Source organism: Cryptomeria japonica, chromosome 8, assembly GCF_030272615.1.
Source record: "Cryptomeria japonica chromosome 8, Sugi_1.0, whole genome shotgun sequence".
Lineage (NCBI taxonomy): Eukaryota > Viridiplantae > Streptophyta > Pinopsida > Cupressales > Cupressaceae > Cryptomeria > Cryptomeria japonica.
In genome coordinates this window covers 149572432-149583001 of record NC_081412.1, presented here as the reverse complement: position 1 = coordinate 149583001, position 10570 = coordinate 149572432, and positions in this window count along the sequence as shown.

Genomic DNA, 10570 nt, shown 5'->3' with positions numbered 1-10570 from the left:
CGATTGCGTCCCAAACACGATTTCTGTAATGGCTCAGTCTCTCATTTTTAACAGCAAATAAACCTCTCACTTCTTTTACGATAAGTTCAACATCACCGCTAACTTTCAACATTTTGATCTACAATCTACTCACTTCAGCAAGACCTAATAACAAAGCTTCATATTCAGCGGTATTATTCATGTTTTGGAATTCCAATTTGAAAGCATAAGGAATAACTTTACCTTGGGGAGGTATTAATACAACCCCGACCCCTGAACTAGAGGATGAACAACTCCCATCAAATTCCATAGACCAGAGTTCATCAGACATACCTATATCTATAGCCTTATTCATACCTTGAGGATCAGTTGATATCATATAATTTCCAAAACCACAATCTTGATACAAAATCTGAGCTTTCAGATCATCTGAGGGAAAGACTGTGTATTTAGCTTTTGTTTTAGGGTGCATAATAACTCGCTGTTTTCCAACTTTGATCATTGCTTGAGACCAATCCATTCTAATTTCCCCTCCCATATCTTTACAGAAGGTGCGTCTCAAGAGCATGCCATAACTAGCAAGGATGTCAGCCACTAGAATCGTCAACTTGATTCTCTTGTCAAGATGTGCTACTAAAGCGACCTATGCATCCTTAATTTTCCCTAACAAAGGAACCTACTTGGAATCCATGGAATAACGTTTGCCAAAGGTCTTTGTTAAGGTTAAACCTAAAGCTTTTTCTATGGCTGAGGGCATGACATTATCTGATGCTCCTGAATCTATTATACAATTACTCAATTTATGCTCATTAATATATAAGGACACATAGAAAGGTTCTAGTTTATTTTCAAGATTAGGTTCAATCAATTCGGCTTATTGAGGAATAGTTTTTGATGAGACTTTGGGAATTACTAAAGCAGGACTAAAATTTTCGTGTGCTAGAGAATTACCATTCACCAACATTTGGGTTTCACTTGCTAAGGCATGAGCATCATTTCCCTTGACAAATTCAACTAGTCTATCTAACTCCTTTGGGTTCAACTTCAAATACTCATCCGGAGTAATCTGAACACAGGATAACTTACAAAATTCAATGATATGAAATGGATTATTAAATGAATCAGAACTTGAAGAAGCAACTTCTTGAACAACTTTGGAAACACCTCCATGACGAGTTAGAATTTCCTTTCCTTTTACAGTGCTATGGACAGGTGTTACAACATCTTGAGACTTCAAATTTTGTTGAGTTCTAGTAAGAATTACATATGAGGAATCTTCCTAATAGACCATCATGTTTCCTCCCCTTTCTGAGTCAGAGACATATTCCATATAATGAATTTTAGAGTCACCAGACATACTTTGGGAACCTCCTTCATCAGCTTCTAAGATTGTTTCTCCTTTACTGATCATTTGAGAAAAAATGAACCATCTCTGGACATGAAGAACCAACATGTTCATCAGTTAAATGAAACACACATGTGTTTGTCTTGAGGAGTGGTGCTTCAATAGCAAGTCTTTGTGGTACAAGAGGTAATTGTAATTGTCTTCCTCCACTTCCTCCCTATTGGTTAGGATATTTCCTAGGAATGTCTTGGTATGGTTGAGAATATGAAGTACTTGCTTTAGGAGCCTGTCTCTTTAGGGTAATTACATCATTCATTAACCATTGAATGATAGGATCTGAAGAAGTTGAAGGTTGAGCACAAGGTGTTTGTACTTCTCTTTTCCATTTACCCGCTATGATCAAATCATCTTCTAATTCAACTGCAAGAGTTTTAGCGACGTTCAAATTTGCAACCCTTTGCCTACAAATCAGGAAACTTATTTATGAAGGCATAGAATTAATAAAAAAACATTTAAGATTGTCCTCTGAGGGCTTTTGATTAACTGGAATCTTGTGCAAGATCTTATCAAACCTCACCACAAAGTCCCTCATATATTCAAGAATTTCTTTTTTTAACTGGGATAATTGGGCTAAGAGGGAATGTTCATCCTCAACTACCTTAAATCTAGCTTCAAATCTTGTCTTTAGATCTTGCCAGGCTGTTATCACACTATTTGGCAAGTAATAAAACCAACCGGCTGCTACCCTTGTTAGTGTCTGGCAAAAAACCTGACAGCAACATCCTCATGTTGAACCGCTATTACTCCACAGGCTACACTAAAAGTATTCAGGTGCTCATCAATGGTGATCATCCCATCTCCACTAAATTTTGGAAAATGATCCCTAACACCTTTTGGCAAGGGGTTAAGATTCAAACCTAAGTTCAACGGGCCTACAACAGCCCCCTAAGGGTTATTTTTTGCCATTGGGAGTATGATATTAAGAGGGGTCGGGTTGAATATATTGGGCAAGGCAACACCATGTAGGGTCAAATCTTGACAAACTAAGGACAGAGGTGATGATGGCATTGGGGATGGAGGTCTACTCATTGTCCTTCATTGAGGTGAGAAGGTAGGTTGAAAATTTAAATTCTACAACTCTTCAAAGATAGGGTCAAAAACCCCTTCCCTTCTTTGGGATCTAGTATATGGCTTAGAGTCCAGTGTGGAACGATCAAGGTAACAAGTGTATGGGATTCTATATTTGCTTGTCAGGGACTTGAATAAAGAAAACCCTAGGAACAATCACCCTCTCAAAGACTAACACAAGATGATCTTCTTGTCTTTCTATTTTGTTGAGGAAAGCACTTATTCTATCATATTCAACTCAACTTCTTCTATGTCTCCAGGCTAGAGTATCTAACTCAGAGATGATGTCTAAGAGATGATGTTACTTTTCTCTTCTTGCACCCAATTTAAATTTGGCTATAAAATAGGTAAAAACCCTTCGTGAGGCAGCACCATTTATAAAGAACAAAACATCATTGAAATGACGACCTTGTTTTTAAAACCAATTGTTCTCGTTCTCCCTAGCAGAGTCGCCAAAAATCTGTTGGTAAATAGATTTGTCTCTCATGATTTATTTAACCTTTATACCCTATAGCTTGAGAAATGAAAGACAACTTTCACCAAACAGTTGGAAAATCATTATATTGATTAACCTTTGAATTAATGTACAACTCCCTTTAATTGATATTCAATCAGCTCCAAATTACACACAACCAATATTACACTTTTCACCAGAAAGTGCAGAAAGGTAATTGCATTCACCAGTCAACACCAAATGAATGCAAGAATTGATTCATATATAACTCTTTGTATAAATCTGTCAGACTTCACATGTACACTAAAACAAAATGAAAAGCCTAAAAGATGAATTTCACTGATAATTTTCTGTGCACATAGAAAGTTATAACAGATCTTTTCTTGAAATAGATTCTCACAGAAATCAAATTTCAAACATCAAACACACAGATTCAAAGTCAAAGATAACTATCATTTAGATTTTCATTCATAGATGATCATCCACCTTCCATATACACAAAGTGTTTAAGCAAAATTAAAGATAGTTTTTCAAAAACTTAGTGAATCCCCTTAAAGACATTACAAAACATATGAATAGGTCGCCAGACCAATAGTTTGAACCAAAGGTAAAATTAACTCAAAGGAGTTAATGAGAAACTACCCTAATTGCATAAATGAAACTAAAAAAAAATGACTACTCATTGGCAAACAATAGCCAGTAGTGCTAGTCATGCCATCGATTCCATCTCAGTCGGATTGCCCAGGTTATCATTTTGGAGGGACACCATAACTACCTTTGCCACACTCCACTCTCGATGTACCTTCGAGAACTCCTGAATTACTATTACATGCGGCAGGCTGATGTGTATTACCCTTTGCTTCCAGAGTTCTTTCTTCCTCTTCACCATTTGTACTTTGTCCCTATGTGAATCCAGGTGATCCAGACAAACTGTGAGCATTGATTCCACTTTGGAAATCCTCATAAAATCTTCCATAGCCAAGGATTTCTCCACTTTAATTTGTTTTATGTGGTTGCTGAATTGATTAATCATTTTTGTTGTATCTTCTAAAGTCTGACTATCCTCCTTAAGCAACTGGACATCTATGCAATGCAAATCCTTTTGCATGGTCGATCTTAAGGTTGTTAATTCACCTCATAGATTGGTTGATTCACAATGACCCTGTTCGATGATTTGGTTGCGCCACTCTATGCTTTCTTTGCATATAAACATTATATCTTCGTTTAATCCTGGCACTTGTCTTTCGGCAAGAAAATTCATCAAGCCATAACGTTAAATGTTGCGCATTTGCTTTGAAATCACTGCCCATTTAGTCTTTTCTTTTTGCCATGAGATTAAGCTGGCATCCAACTCCTTGGTAATTTCATTAACATCTTTGAAAATATGAACTAAATCAGATATGTAATTGGTTCCTTGATGCACGATCGAGGTGAGCCATTTAGAGAAAATCTCTGCAATCATCTTGTTTCGTTCAACCTCATCAAAGAACTTTTGATTACTTGGGGTTTTTGGACTAAAGGGCACTAAGCTTTGAGACAAAGGCAACAGACTATTCTGCGGGGCATTAATATATTGGGCCATTTGCATTAAATTCTACTTCAACTCAGCCTTGTCCTTCTCGTCCTTCCAAGTGCGGGAGATAATCCATTTGGTTGAAGTCTCCAAATGTTTCACATCAATTGCTCTGGTTCCAACCCCCAAATCAACTCGCTCAATGGTATAATCCACCTCTAAAGTAGTGGCAACATCCTTATTAGATGTCGTTTTGGCAATGTCTGCAGTCCAATGTTTTGTGTCTTCATCAAAACCAATCATATTCTCCATTTTTAGCCGCTTATGCTTCGTGGATCTTCCCAAGAATTTAATCACAACATCTTCCATCGACACCGAAATAGGCACCACATTTCTTTTCCTAGTAATTGAGTCACTTAACCATTTAGGTGCCAGAGTTAGTTCCTTAATTCGCATAGGCAGAGTTTCTCATGAAGGCGACAGTGTAGCATTGTCTGCGTTAGACCAGATATCAAGCACTTGTGAATCTTGGATAGTAGCATATGAATCAGTTGAAACCTTAGCAGCATTAGAAATAGGGGTTGCCATATTTCCCTATACCTCCTTGGCGTCCAAATCAAGAATGAGGTGGGCGGTAGGTGGCTGAAAATTCTTCTTGTATCTTGACCTGGTTACTCGGCCACCAATGGAATGTATAGCTTCAGTGTCAAGTTTTTCTTCTTTAATCTTTGCTTGCCTTTTTCCTGCAACAGAAACAAGGATGTTAGTTAAAACAATAGTTTTTCTTAAGATCTTCCTCTTTCCATTTTTGTTTCTTGAATTGGTTTCCCTCGCCGGATGAAATCGGCAACTCCTAAGCCAATTTTCTATTCTGTGAATTATGCTAAAAGTGCGTGCCTGTATGCTATCTTCCATCTTTTTGCTCCAGTCAACTTCTGGGAGAGGTTCATTATGTACTCATTTCATAAACTCTAGATCCAATACATCTTCATTATCAGTAGTGACACCTGAGGTATCCATTGGCAATTTCATGTCATAAATCTGTTTCAGAGTTAACCTGGACCAACTCCTCTTTCTCACTTCAAACTCATTTGAGCAATCCTCCCAATAATCCTCCAACTGGGGAACATGTTGATCAGGCACTATCTTTTTCACATATTGGGCAATAAAACCTTTACTATCAAAGTTATCCCTTTTCACAAAGGTTTTCAAATTAAATCTCTTAAATTCTAACTCAAGATTTAGTGCATTAGAAACAGACCTACAACTGTAATGGCCTAAATCGATAGGAAAAATTCCACTTGTGCCAGAATCTTCACCATAATCCTTTGCAATATAGGCTAGCTATCTAGAAACTTCAATCAAAATATACTAGTTTGAAACATATCTAGGTAGCCTAAAGGGTTCACCCTTAAAACCTCCAACCCTTATGTAAGTGAAGTGATTAAAATTTGTAAAGAAACTACCATAGCTATTAACTAGTTCAACTTCTTCTGCAGACATTCTCCTATGCAAGTTATCTTGTAACTCAAAGGTCAACCTCCCAACAAAAATGTCATTCCATTGAAGGTAATTATCAACATGTCCTTTTAAAGTCAAATGGGGGTGATACTCATAAATTTTAATACCTTGAACCCATTTAGCATGGAATAATCTAGGCCAATCCCTCACACAAGCTAGCATATATAATAGGTATGAAGACATATATAAATTTGACATCCTAGGGTAATTACTCAAACCCTCATGCAACCTTTCTACAATAGCGGTTCCCTAGTCAATGAACCGGTTTTTGTTGAGAGTGACCTGGATGAAGAAATACATCCAGTCTTCCCAATAGAAGGAGTGTGAATTTCCCTTAACCCTGCTCAACATTATTACTAAATCTCTGTTTCCAGGAATCAAATGCTCTCGGGTTAAGGGTTTTGGCAACCTTGAGCTCCCTTTTTGAAACCTCAAAAGCCAATTTCATGCAATAACGGTTCTGTAATACTATTTTTTCTCAGAATAAATTCCATAAGATTTCCCAATAGTCCAATCTTCATAAGGTTCCCGATGTGGGTTACCCATGGCAGCTATTACAGTCTGTCTATCAATGGATAACAAAACCTCACCATTATTTTTCCTTATGCATCTGTTAGCTTTATCATAGTGATTCATACATTCTAAAACCAATTCAGGACAAGGGGCAGTTGTGGGAAATGCGGTTGCTTCCAATAAACCACTTTGTGCAATATCTCGCATCATAGACTTTGTGACTGGGTTTTGTATTCTTTGTAGGAAATCATCTAAATCTAATTGAACTAAAGCTCTATCACCCAACTATGGTAAAGAACTTACAAGGGAAGAAGAATTCATTAACTTAGGCAGAGTGGGCCTCATGCTTAACTCATGATTTTTCCCCAATCAACCCAGACAAAGAAGAAAAGATAAAATGGAAACAAACAGCTAAACAAAATACCCAGATCTTTTCTAAAAACTGTAGAAATTAGGAAAGTCGTTGAACATACCTTCCTCTGTCATCTGCCAAATCCCTGTCGCAATCTATTTTCTTCCTGCTCCAAAACTCTTTCTTTAAAATATCTCACAAAATGACAATCTCGACAAGACAACTGCTCAATTTAAAAGCCGAGAAAATCTTACCCATGATTACCTCAAATTGTCATAATTACACTTCACTCGTGTGACATCACTCTGAAATGATCACAATCGAACATGCATTTAATAACAAGTCACTTCATATCTGAAAATATAGATCTCCATGTCATACTTGCCATAAATGACAGATTTCAAATCATTAAAGAAAGAATATTCCTCTTCTCTGTTGCCATTAATCTTATCTTAAAATCCATGCTGCCACCTCATGAAAAGTCACATGATCTCCAAGAAGTCAAAACATCAAACACTAAATCTTGAGGAACAATCGCGACACAAAACATAAACATGACAAAACTTTGAACTTTGAACCTTGAACCTTGAACCCAAAAGGTTTAAGTTCAAGGTTCAAACAATGCTAAACGCCGACCAAAACTAAAGAAGACTTAAAGCTGTGCGGGAGGAAATTTTTTTAATTTGATGCCCATTGAACTTTGAACCTTGAACCAAAAAGGTTCAAGTTCAAGGTTCAAGTTCAACATAGTGAAACTTAAAGAAAACAACAAAGACTGGATTACATGGGGAATTCAAAGCACATGACTCGACCGAAGGACTAGATGGGGACATGACTCAATAAGAGGACATATAGACTAAATTTTTTTATATGTGCCACCAACACATCGCCAAGTTGAAGCTTGGTGTAGGGGTTGGTGCTCCTTGGGTTGGTGCCTAAAATCTTTGTAAGTTGGTGTTTTACCTGTGAGGCCGGATTGGAGTACTAGTCTCCAGCAGCTCTTTTCACCGAGGTTTTTCCCATGTTGGGTTTTCCTCATAAATCTGGTGTTGTTAATCTCTTGTGTGTGAATGATCTCTTTGCTTTTCTCTCTTTCTTTACCGGTATGACTGTTTAGTGGTTAAGTAAATAGTTGATTTTCTGAAATTAGATCGGTAAAAGGAAAGAGTTAGGAACCACTGATTCACCCCCCTCTAAGTGGTATTCTATGTTCAACATTTCCGTTTCTTGTAATCTCTTTTTCTTTTCTTCCAATTTCTTGTTTAATTCATCAATGGCCATCTGGGCCTCTTCCTCCTCCATGTTTCTAAACATGTCCTTTGCTTCCAAGTAAACATGAAGATAATCTCCCAAATTTTGACTTTTCTTGCAATTGTGAATATATCCCTTAGGGTCATAATTGACCCTAGCAACATATTTGAACAAAATTGTATTCTTCAATCAGTTTCCTATCAATGGCTTCATAAGCCTTTGTTGATACAATGGTAAAATCCCAAAAACTAAGAGTCATAGGCAGGAAAGTCTGCTTATGCATATCTCCAAAATGTTTGGCATTCGAAACACTTAACTATCTCACAATCTCCAAATAAGCAATTATGTCTGGTACAAGTTTTGGAAACACATATGGGGTTTCTTCAAGACCATAAATTCCAAAGCAAGTAAAATCTTTGTGAACAAACCAATCGCCTTAGTTGTGATTGAAAATACCTCTTTTATCAAAAACAACAAGTCTAAGAAATATTTTAACTTTAGTGGAAATAGATCCTTCACACAGGACACCATACACTTGGTATAATGGCTTTACTATTATCTCTTCAAACTTGATGTAGTTTTATTTCACATATCATGAATCCCAAACTGATGTCCACATCCGTATTGGTTGTTCTTTACTTGCTCTGTCCATTGTGTTCAATTTTAAATTCATTGGCTACATACCCCTAAATCTTCCATAAAATCAAATCAAATGCATTAACAATGACTAAAAATTGAAAGTGGGCTTCCTATTATCTCCGAGGTTCAAGAAACCTTCATGTAATTTTTCTTTAAGATAAGTAGCATAATCAAAGGGTCTTGGCTCATACATATGTACATTTGCTGCTAACACCAGCGGCCCAATATTAGCTACATCAAGGACCTCTATACCTCCAACCTATCCGCATAACATATAGGTGTACTATAAGTAGTGTCTAAAAATGGGGGATCATCCTCTTCGGTTAGAATGCCCTTCTCAACCCTGTGGAAAGCTAAGTTCCACCCTTTATAAGTAGTATCCATTTTTAAAATTTCCTCGTCTAGTTCTTCAAACGACAAGGGTACATTAGGGTTAGGGTCTAGGATAAAAACTTCATCTATGGTGCCATAAATAAATCTAATAAACACTTCGCCATTTGGAAACTGAATGCATCTAGTCACATAATTGTAATTTTTGACCAAGACTTCCATCAATCTGATATTTACGAAAACATTTGGAACAACTAGTTTACCTAAGTTGGTTATTCACAGGTTACAAATTGGCACTTCTCTGTCCTTTCTGAGAAAATGAAACAGGAAGAGTTCATAACCTCTCACCTTTGTCCACACATCTGCAACCCCTTTAAACCTATCCTCAAGCTAGTCTTTTCTAGGAAAATGTTGTTTCGACCTCCTTGATTTTGGGCCTGGGGACTGTAATTGATCAATGATATCTTGATTCAGTTTCTGTGGAGGAGGGACTTCCACTGTTTTGTATTTTTTAGATGTGGATTCAGAGCCCTTAGCACTCCATTAGAAGATGATGACCATGAGAATGACATAAAAGTAAATCTTTTCATGGCACTCAACAAACCTGCTGATGAAGATGAGGAAGAAGAGGATATTGAGGCTGAAGTGGATTTGGAAAGTGAACTTATCAGTGCACTTGAAGAATTGAGTAAAACAAGAAGAGATCTCAATAGGGTTAAGCTTGTTGTAGTAGATGAACAAGATCTGTTGAAGTTGTCTGTGGAAGAGTTCGGTCAAATCATATTTGACTTAAAGCTGCAGCTAGAAAAACTATGAGGATCGGTGAAGCTACAACCCTTGATCTGAAAAAAAAAGAAAAGGAGCATCAAGAGCTGGAAGTAGAAATAATAAAGCGCAGAAAGGAGCTTGAAGAAAGCAAGGAAGAAATAAAAATAAGAAGTAAGTATGAAGGCAACACTGAGGCTTTGGATAAGATGTTGAGCAAACAAAAGAAATCCAATGACATCGGAGGTTTAGGCTTTGAAGTTGGTCAAGGTTCAACCCACAAAGGTAAATCTGACAAAGAGATAATGTTCACTTCTTCAATTGAAGGTGAACAAAAGAAGACAGTCACTATAGGCAAGGATATTGGCAAAAAGACATATGCAAATGTTGTTCGAAATCAACATCCAAACCGGTATGCAGAAATGAACCGAAGGCCACATTTCATGTACAAATATGCAGACCCAAGGAGGAATGCCCAAATTCACCGAGAAGGATTCACTAGATTCAGCAACATGAATGGAAGACACCCAATGAGGCAGTTCTATTTAGGACCAGATGGGGACATGACTCAATAAGGTGGCATATAGAATGAAAATTTTTATATGTGCCGCGAACACATCGCCAAGTTGAAGCTTGGTGCAGGGGTTGGTGCCCAAAATCGTTGTAAGTTGGTGTTTTACCTATGAGGCCGGATTGGAGCAGTAGTCTCTAGCAGCTCTTCTCGCCGAGGCTTTTCCCATATTGGGTTTTCCTTGTAAATCTGGTGTTGTTAGTCTCTTA